Below are 9,114 nucleotides of genomic sequence, written 5' to 3'. Positions count from 1 at the left end.
GCTAGCTGCCCTGCAGGGGCAGCTGAAGGTAGGGGATCCGGAGAAGGGTTTGGGGTGCTGCAGACCCCCTCCTGGCCGGCAGAACCCCTTTTCCCAGGACGGTGCAGCGGCGGTCCGTAATGGCCGCCACAAAGAAGCTGGCAGCCGGGTAAGAATGCGCAGGAGGAAGTGGAGAAAGTGATTGAGAGGAGAAAGTTTTTCTTGGCTCCTAGGACTCTAAGACATATTTAATAAAATTCCTGAAAAGTATGACTTTCTGAATAATACCTGCCAGAAGAGGAAAAAGCGGCTGCTTGAAGGTGCTGAAAGGATAGCTTTCCCTCTTTTCCTATGGAATAAATAACTGGATATTAAGAAACCTATTTTTTTAGGTGGAAATTGGTTTTAAGCGATGAGTGGGAAGAGAGAGGATTAAAAAGAAAATATTTGTATGCTAAGATTTGTTGGAGCAGATGCCTTAAGGATTTGAAGACTAGAATATATTGTAACAAGACTTTAAACAGATTTGGACTTTCTTTCTCTTTGATTGATATCACCCCAGAAGGAGAAAGTGAGAACTCTGCCTTGGTTTGGACTGATTGATAACTTTGGGACTGTTTTATCTTTTTTATTTTCTTTTGAATATTCTGGTTGTTGTAAGAAGAAAGAAGGAGAAAAGAAAAGAAAAGATTTATAATGGCTCTTTCTGTTGAGGAACTAAGAAATGGTGTGGAAGAAGCTTTCCTTTTCTTAGAAATGGCGCTTTACTAATTATCAACAAAAATTACAACAGATGAAGACAGCAGAGGAACAAGAAAAGAAAGGAAGGAGCCATCTTTAATGAATCTTAGAATTTGATCCAGAAAAAAGGAAGAGAGAAAGAAAAGAAAAGAAGAGAAAAGAAGAAAACTAAAGGATTTAAGGACTTAAGATCTAAAAAAACATTTAAGAAAGGGAAAAATAAAGTGCAAAACCAATATGATGATTGTAAACAAAGGGGAAAAGAAATACGACAGAGAAGGGAAGCCGGTAAGGCAGAGGCTAGAAGAAGGGGGTAGAAAGGTTTGTTGGGAAAAGAAAGAAAGGGAAAAGGTGGAGAAAAGCTACAACGTTTTGAAATTAAATGGAAAAAAGGAATTTTTTATGGATAATGGATAAAGTATAATTTCTTTTTTAAAAAAAAGGTTTTGCAAGGTACATAAGATGAGATGGTAGTATTGCAATGGTTTAAGAGTTGATAAGAGATTAAAATGTTAAAATGTTTAAAAATGATTGGTTTTAAAACTTAATAATAGGAGAGGTTTAGAATATTGTTTTAATTAAAGAGTTTAATAAAATTATGGTATTGATGTTATTATAAAATTTTTATTATAGTATTTCTTTTTAATATTTGGATTTATTCTCTAATTATGCACTTAATTGTGTTGGATGTACTAGTTAGATAGAATGTACCAAGCAAAATCTGATTGGGTATTAGATATTATTTTAAAGATTAATTTGATTAACTTAGGGGGGAGATAGAAAGGCATCATACTCTGATTAATGATTTCAGGAGAAACTGATTTTCTTTTTTTTCATAAGGGATGAGACAAAGGGATGATAAAAAATGGACAAAAGATACAAATATAATGATTTAAACTAAGATGATTAATTAAGGTAGAATTAAGAAGTGTGAAATATGTGGAGAAGTTAATATAGAAGGCTTAGAATGGTAAATAAAATAAGTAATAATATGTAAGATGAGCATGAATATAATTGAAGTCCATGAAGAGAGAGACACCTGGGTCCAAGTTACTTTCCAAAAAGATATTTTTTTATGTTTTGTGTGTTGTGTGTATATGTCTTTTTGGGGGAGAATTGGTAAAAACTTGTAGAAATATAGAATGAGAATAATGGTAACTAAGTCAGAAAGAAACAGATGAAATAATAATAATGATATTGAATAAGAGTAAAGAGAAGTAAAGAGAAATTGAATAAGAGGTTTTGGTATATTATATGGAAATGGTTTAAAATAGAATCATAATTTATCTGACTTGTTAAATTTACAAGGGAAAAAGGTTTAAACATGTAATGAATAATGATAATTTGTGTGTTTTAAAAATTAATAAAACTTGTTTTTTAAAAAAAAAAAAAAGAATCTATTAGATCAAGTTTCATCTACCCTGGTACAGGTAGTCTTCGTTTATGATCAATTGTCTAGCAACTGTTGCAATTTACAACAGTACTGAAAAAAGTGATTTATAACTGGTTCTTCTGACCATTAAAACTTCACATGTTATTATGATTTGGGCACTTGCAACCATCACATATTTACAATGGTTGTAGCATGCTGTGATCACATGATTGCCATTTGCGATCTTCCCAGCCACCTTCCAACAACGAAATCAGTGGGAAGCTGAAAGGAATTTGCAAATCATGGTCATGTGATGTCTCAACTACCACAGATGATTTATTTAATGACTGTGACAAAAGAAGTTGTAAAAGCAGGCGTGATCTCGTGATGCCTCACTTCATGACCACATCATTTAATGATGAATTTTTCAGTCCCTATTGTGCAGGGGTGGGATTCAAAATTTTTAACAACTGGTTCTGTGGGTGTGGCTTAGTTGGTGGGTGTGACTTGGTGGTCATGTCACTGGGTGGGCATGGCTTGGTGGTCATGTTATTGGCTGGGCGTGGCCAACTCAATATCACTCACATCGAGGCATACATCTCCTCGCCTGGCCTCTCATGACTGTGGGGATGCTGCAACAGTCGTAAGTGTGAAAAATGGTCATAAGTCACTTTTTTCAGTGCCACTGTAACTTTGAATGGTCACTCCACACAAGCAAAGTACCAGCAAAGGAAGGAAAAAAAACTCCAGAGAAGTTCCTGAGACAGGAAGTCTAGTCCTGCCAAGAATGTAATAAGGGTTAACAGAGAGGCAGTTTCTGTAAGCAACACCAGAATGTTTCCTTCCTGCCTTCCTTACAGGATTAGGCCAGTAATTTCTTCTAACAACCAGTTCTCCGAACTGCTTAGAATGTTAACAACTGGTTCTAGCGAATAGGTGAGAACTGGTAGAATCCCACCCCTGCTATTGTTGCTGTAAATTAACTGGACAGCAGTGACATTTGATTAGCTAAATGTTTCTGAGGAGGTCATATGATGGACATGAAATCAGTATAGGGGCCCAGAATTTGAGCTTTCTTACTGCAGAACTACAGTGAAGTATATTTCTTTTGTTTTTGAGAGATAGAAAGACAAAACAAGAGTCCTTAGACATTTAATCAGCAACTAGGGCCAGAATGCTTCCATTTAATACTAAAAGTTGGATCACATTCTAGTTAGAAAGAGGAAACAAGTTCATTGTAGGTTTTTCTTGTATGGGATAGCTAAAAGCAATTTAGTTCTTTCTAGGTGGCAGGGAGTAAAATCTCCTAGTAAAGTCTCCTTACAGCCCATATGCTAGTTTCATTTTAATTTTATACATGTAATCTATGTATGTAACACATGCAAAGAAATGTGTGGAGGAAGAGGCCCAAATATCAAGATGGCAGCCACAATCATGTTATCAAAGCTTTTCTTTCTTTTCTATGTACTTTGCTGAGTATAACACTAATTTATTCAACCAATAAAGTATCCCTATGCAGCTAATGTGCATATTACAACAATAACATTTAATAAAGTCAGGCCCTTATTTTAGAATAAGACCTTACATTTTTACTATAATTTAGAAAATGCAGTATGATCATTAATTTGCTGAGCAGTAAATTATTTTTCTTCAGGTAGAAAAACATTCTTTTAAAATACTTTTAGCAGACTCTTGGTTTCTGTTCTCATTTGATCTTGTCTATGAGGAACTTAATGTGTCACATTTCTAAAAGATTTGTAATTAAGGATATTGAAACTCTGATCTAGCTATTGCAGAAAACCATGCTTTATTTGTGGCAAATAAGTCCATCTAGGTTTGCTTTATAAAATGAAATATTTATCCTTCATTATCGCCTTATCTTTGGACCCAGTAGTGTTCAAAGAGGTCCATAAGACATAAAATACAACATTGGTTTTACTATAAAATACGACTAAACTGGGGAAACAGTTTTAAATAATAGCAATTACATTCTTTCAAATAGTCAAATGTCTAATAGAATAAATACTTTGAACTTTTAAAAGTGTATGCATTCTATAGATTCCTAAAAGTTTTCACTACAGATAATAGGATGCCTGGCAATTAGAAACAGGTTCTTTTTTGTGGTGGACCCTGTCATAAAATTTGTTTTCTTTTCAGTACCAGTCTGAAGGATTTTGGACTTGTGGAGATTTTTCATTCTATAATTTTTTGGCTTTGTTTTATCTGGTCAAGCTGTGTGGCTTGTCACTTTAGGTTAATATTCTTTAGCTTTGTATTAATTCACCCTGAAAAAAATTGCCCTGAAAAGTAAGGTATGAATTACCACTCTCCTGAAATCCTTAGAAGAAAATAAGAAAAAATTTCCAGGATGATTTTTTTTGGACCAGTACAAGTATGAAATATACAAAGAAGAAGCCGGAGAAAGAGTTGTGACATTAATGTATGTTTTGTAAGTCCTTTAAAAGATCAGAATCAGAGCATTGAATATTACATCCAAATAATCCCTAGAAACTAATTAACTAATTAATAGGGACATTAGGCTTGTGATCCTGACAACCAAAGTATGGAAGACAGTTAATGTTATGTATTAGCATACTTACCTGTAATTGGTCGGTCCGTGGCAGCGGGAAATTTGAAGAGCTGTTACTGGTCACAGCTGCGAGCAGCCCAACTATAAAAAGGGCTGCCGCGATTTTCTTCGGCGCTCAGTCCTAGGAGGAAGTAAAAACAATTGACAATCATGCTGGTGTCCTGAGTCTCATTCCCGCAACTTAACACTGGCGACGAAGGTGGGATACTGAGACAAAGGGAACCAGCGAGCATGTGGCGACCGACGAATACCAGCAACATATCGAGACAAAATGGGCAGAAACAACATACCACCCACACCGTTCAATCCCGCAACCGAAGACTGGGAATCGTATATTGACCAATTCCTCATGTTCCTTGAAGGGAGCAACCTCCATAATATATCCAAACACAGGAAGGGAGCTGTCTTCCTCACACATTGCAGTCCCGTGGTATTTAAGATGGCCAAAGCATTAGTGGCACCTACCAACGTGAAAACAATGGCCTGGCTGGACCTGGAAAGAATACTGGCTCACTACACACCAACCATTTCCTGCCTCATCAAAAGACATGAATTTTATCGGCGCAACCAAAAAAAAGGTGAGAGCATTGGCAATTTCATTGCAACGCTGAGGGGCATTGCTGGAGCGTGCAAATTCCTAAACATGAATGAAACCATGAGAGACCAAGTGGTCCTGGGACTGAGAGATCTTACACTCCACGGTCAATTATTAACAAAACCCAAAATAACACTCCAAGAAGCAATAGAAGAAGCTACCACAGCAGAAGCAATGCAGAAATCAGTGGCCACCATGCGGAAAATGAACAAAGCGCCACCGGAAACCCCCCAAAACACCACCACAACCCACCACGAGGACATCGAGTCCCCATCGGAAGACAACAAGGAAGAAGAAGGGGTAACTCAACTCTGGTCAGAACAGGGCAGAAGGGACCGGAATGGAAAAAGGAAGGAATTTCGTTTTGCCAGTTGCGAGGGGAACCATCCATGTTCTGAGTACCATTTCCTAGATGCAATCTGCAAACATTGTGAATGGCTGGGACATATTGCTAGGGCATGCCAAGCAAGAAAAAACTACAGCCCTAGACAAAAAACGAACACCTCTACCCCAAGAGAGGGAGAAACAAACAGGGAGTCGCTGGAAGCAAGACAACAGAAACAGGCGAGGGAAAGAGACAAGCAATAGAAGAGATGAAACACACCAGAGGGTGACACTCCAATACGACAAACGCCAGGAAAGTATACATCCAGGTCACCATAGAAGGCCAGCTGTGCCGGATGGAACTGGATTCAGGCTCATACTTATCAATGGTATTGTGGGACACGATAAAAAGACTGATACCAGACATAAGCCGGGAAGGACTCGAATGACAAACACTAACGCTGAAAGACTACCAGGAGAACAAAATCCCCGTAGTAGGTACTGGACAATTCAAAGTAACATTCAAAAAATACACCAGAGTCCTTCCACTAACCATAGTCATGCCCCTGGTGGAGACTGACTCTGAGGAAGAGGAGGAACAGCCAACAGAGAGTGGGAGTGTGGCTCCAGAAGTGGTGGAGGAGGCTGGGAAGGCAGAGGCCAGCTGAGCAATCAGACCCATCTCCTATCCATCCAGCTGAGCAATCCAGACCCATCTCCTATCCATCCAGCTGAGCAATCCAGTCCCATCTCCTATCCATCCTAGGTCACGCAGGGAGGAGAAGATCAGGGAAAAGCGAGGTCTACTCAAGAGGACATTACCCTGATCTCTCACAGGAGAACCACTGTGGATACCAGCAAAAGTAACCCAGATAACTGGACCCCGTTCGTACAGGGTAGACACCACAGACAGGAGAAGCTGGAGAAGGCACATAGACCAGCTCAGACCAGCTCAGTCACAAAGGGTGACCCAAACAGACCCAGGGAAGAGGGGGGAGACCCCTCAAACAAACAAAACAAATGCAGGGAAGGAGGGGGAGACCCCTCAAAAATGACCATAAGGGAGGGGGAGACCCCTCAAACAGAAAAAATACAAGTAGGAAGGGAGGTGGAGACCCTCCACAAGCAAGGGAAATAACAGAACAAACCCTGACAACTACTCAACAACCACTACTAACATTAGCCCGGTCGGGAAACACAAACACGTACCTAAGACCAGGGAAGAAGACAGGTCGGGAAGACAGGAACAGAAGGATAGCGGGAAAGCAGTTCCTGGCGGGAGTGGCCAAGCCGACTCAACCAGCCAAGAAATTCCTGGCGGGAGCAGCATGGCCGACTCAACCTCCAGGATGTTCCAAGAAGACGGACGGGAGGAACAACAGATCTGTCCGAGCAGTCCAGGAGCCAAACGGACACTGAGCTGCGCAGGTCCAGTAGACCCCATAAAAGCCCTGCCTACCTACATGATTTTCTTCGGCGCTCAGTCCTAGGAGGAAGTAAAAACAATTGGCAATCATGCTGTGTCCTGAGTCTCATTCCCTGACTTAACAGTTAATTCCTCTGAAATAGATTAATGGTGGGCCACATAATGATGAGAAGAATTGTCAAATTGTCAACAACTGCTACTGCCCAGTATTTATTGTTTCATTTGCTGATTGATTAAAACTGGCTTGACCACACTTGAACCCTAAATCCAGGAGCAAAGAGAAATCAAATGCACTCCAAACTATTCATCTGATCCTTGAAAACCTGCATTCAAGATGTACAACTTTTGTCTAGCTTAAACCAACATTCTGTCAGCATCTTCATTTTATTCAGATTCATCTTCTGCTTTGTTCTGTGAATAGCTGCTTCTGATCTTTACAATAGCTAATTAAATCATTGGCTTATTATGATAGATTACAGACATTGCACTGTTGCAAGTTTGCTTGCTTGGTTTTACTAACAGATAATTCTAAAGCTTTCAATACCTCTTGATAGAAATTGTTCAGAGGCATAATGCCTACGGTTGTTAAAATGCTAAAGCTACCTTTGGATTTAATTCTGTATCTTTTTCTTTTACTTCCATTTGTATACATAGCTTTATTTTCAATACCTGTTCCTGAGTGGTAGAAACATTTCCAAATGTGTAACATTAGATTGATGTATTTTTTTCCACCATGAAGCAATACCCTTTAGATAACTTCTAACATAGGAAGTCAGCAATGCTTCTGTTTTTTTCTGATGTAGCAAGTAGGAAGGCTGGTTAGACAGATGTCTTTCAGGTACCTTTGCTACCGCTGTGCTACATCACTAACAGAAACTGTGCTAATTTACTCTTGCATGTGCTGTGAACAGACCAATGTTATGAGGAACCAATTCTCAAAAACAAGTTATGAGTCAGGTCTGAAACATGAACATCAATAAGATAGGTGCAAAGCTAATTTTAGGATAAACCAGATCTTATCTCATGAGAAGGCTGGGAAAAAAACCATCTCCCCTGAATGGACAAAAACAATTGATTGCACCATCAAAGGATTATAAACATTGATTGGACCAGAAGTGAACTAAGAACACAAGCAACCTATGCAGACAATTATTTCTGTAGGAAAGCTATCTAATTTAAGATCTTATATTTATCGATTCTTTGTTTGAAAGAGCACTGTTGTGTATGTAATTTTTAAACAAAGGTTATATGTCTTTGGGTTAATGTATTAGAGATCACACAGATAAACTTCTCCAGGATAATCAGTCCCAACCTGGCCTTTCTAATGGTGCACCCATTGTACCTATAATTGAGCCCATCCACATTGATGATGGTTTGTCCTCTTCTTGTAGTTTTATATTATCTAAAAATGAACATCTCTGGGCTGTATATGAAGTCATTAAAGGTTTTTTATTAAAATGGGGAAAATGTACAAATACAGAAAAGAAAACAGTACAATAGAGATAATATAATAAATAACAACAAATAGCAACACAGCATAAGAATGAAAATAATCAAGAAACATTCAAAACAGTGACTTTGTAGAAGCACCAAAATGGCTGTTCAAAACGCATGGTGGATAAAGAAAGGGGTCACCTGGTACCAAGAGATGTGTCTCTTATGTCATTTGTGCAACATGCAACAGCATTCCTTTTCTTTCTTCAGCATGTGATTTTTATGATTCTTCATTTTGTGTGAACTGTTGTAAAGAAAAAAAATGATGACTCAAACAACCCAAATGTAGTTTACAGATAAGTGACTGCAGCACATGCAGTCAAGAAACTTGATTTTTCTAAATAATCCTGTCCCCAAATTGTAATGCATTTGTTTACCTGACCATGCTGATTTCTACAGCTTTTGGGGTGTAAATATAGGAATGTGCTTGGATTTCCTTCCCCTGTCCTTGCTGAACACATTAAAAGAAGGAGAAAAAGCTACTGTGACAAGTAATGTGCATACCAATATTTTGAGCATGATCATGGCAGAAACATGATGATATTAGTTCTGTTTATTATAGTCCCCATAATTTGCCCCCACCCAGGGAACTG

The sequence above is a fragment of the Notechis scutatus genome, chromosome Z (assembly GCF_049901735.1).
Source record: "Notechis scutatus isolate UNSWTSFEM ecotype Mainland chromosome Z, rNotScu1.2, whole genome shotgun sequence".
NCBI lineage: Eukaryota > Metazoa > Chordata > Lepidosauria > Squamata > Elapidae > Notechis > Notechis scutatus.
Note: the sequence above shows the minus strand (reverse complement) of the source record.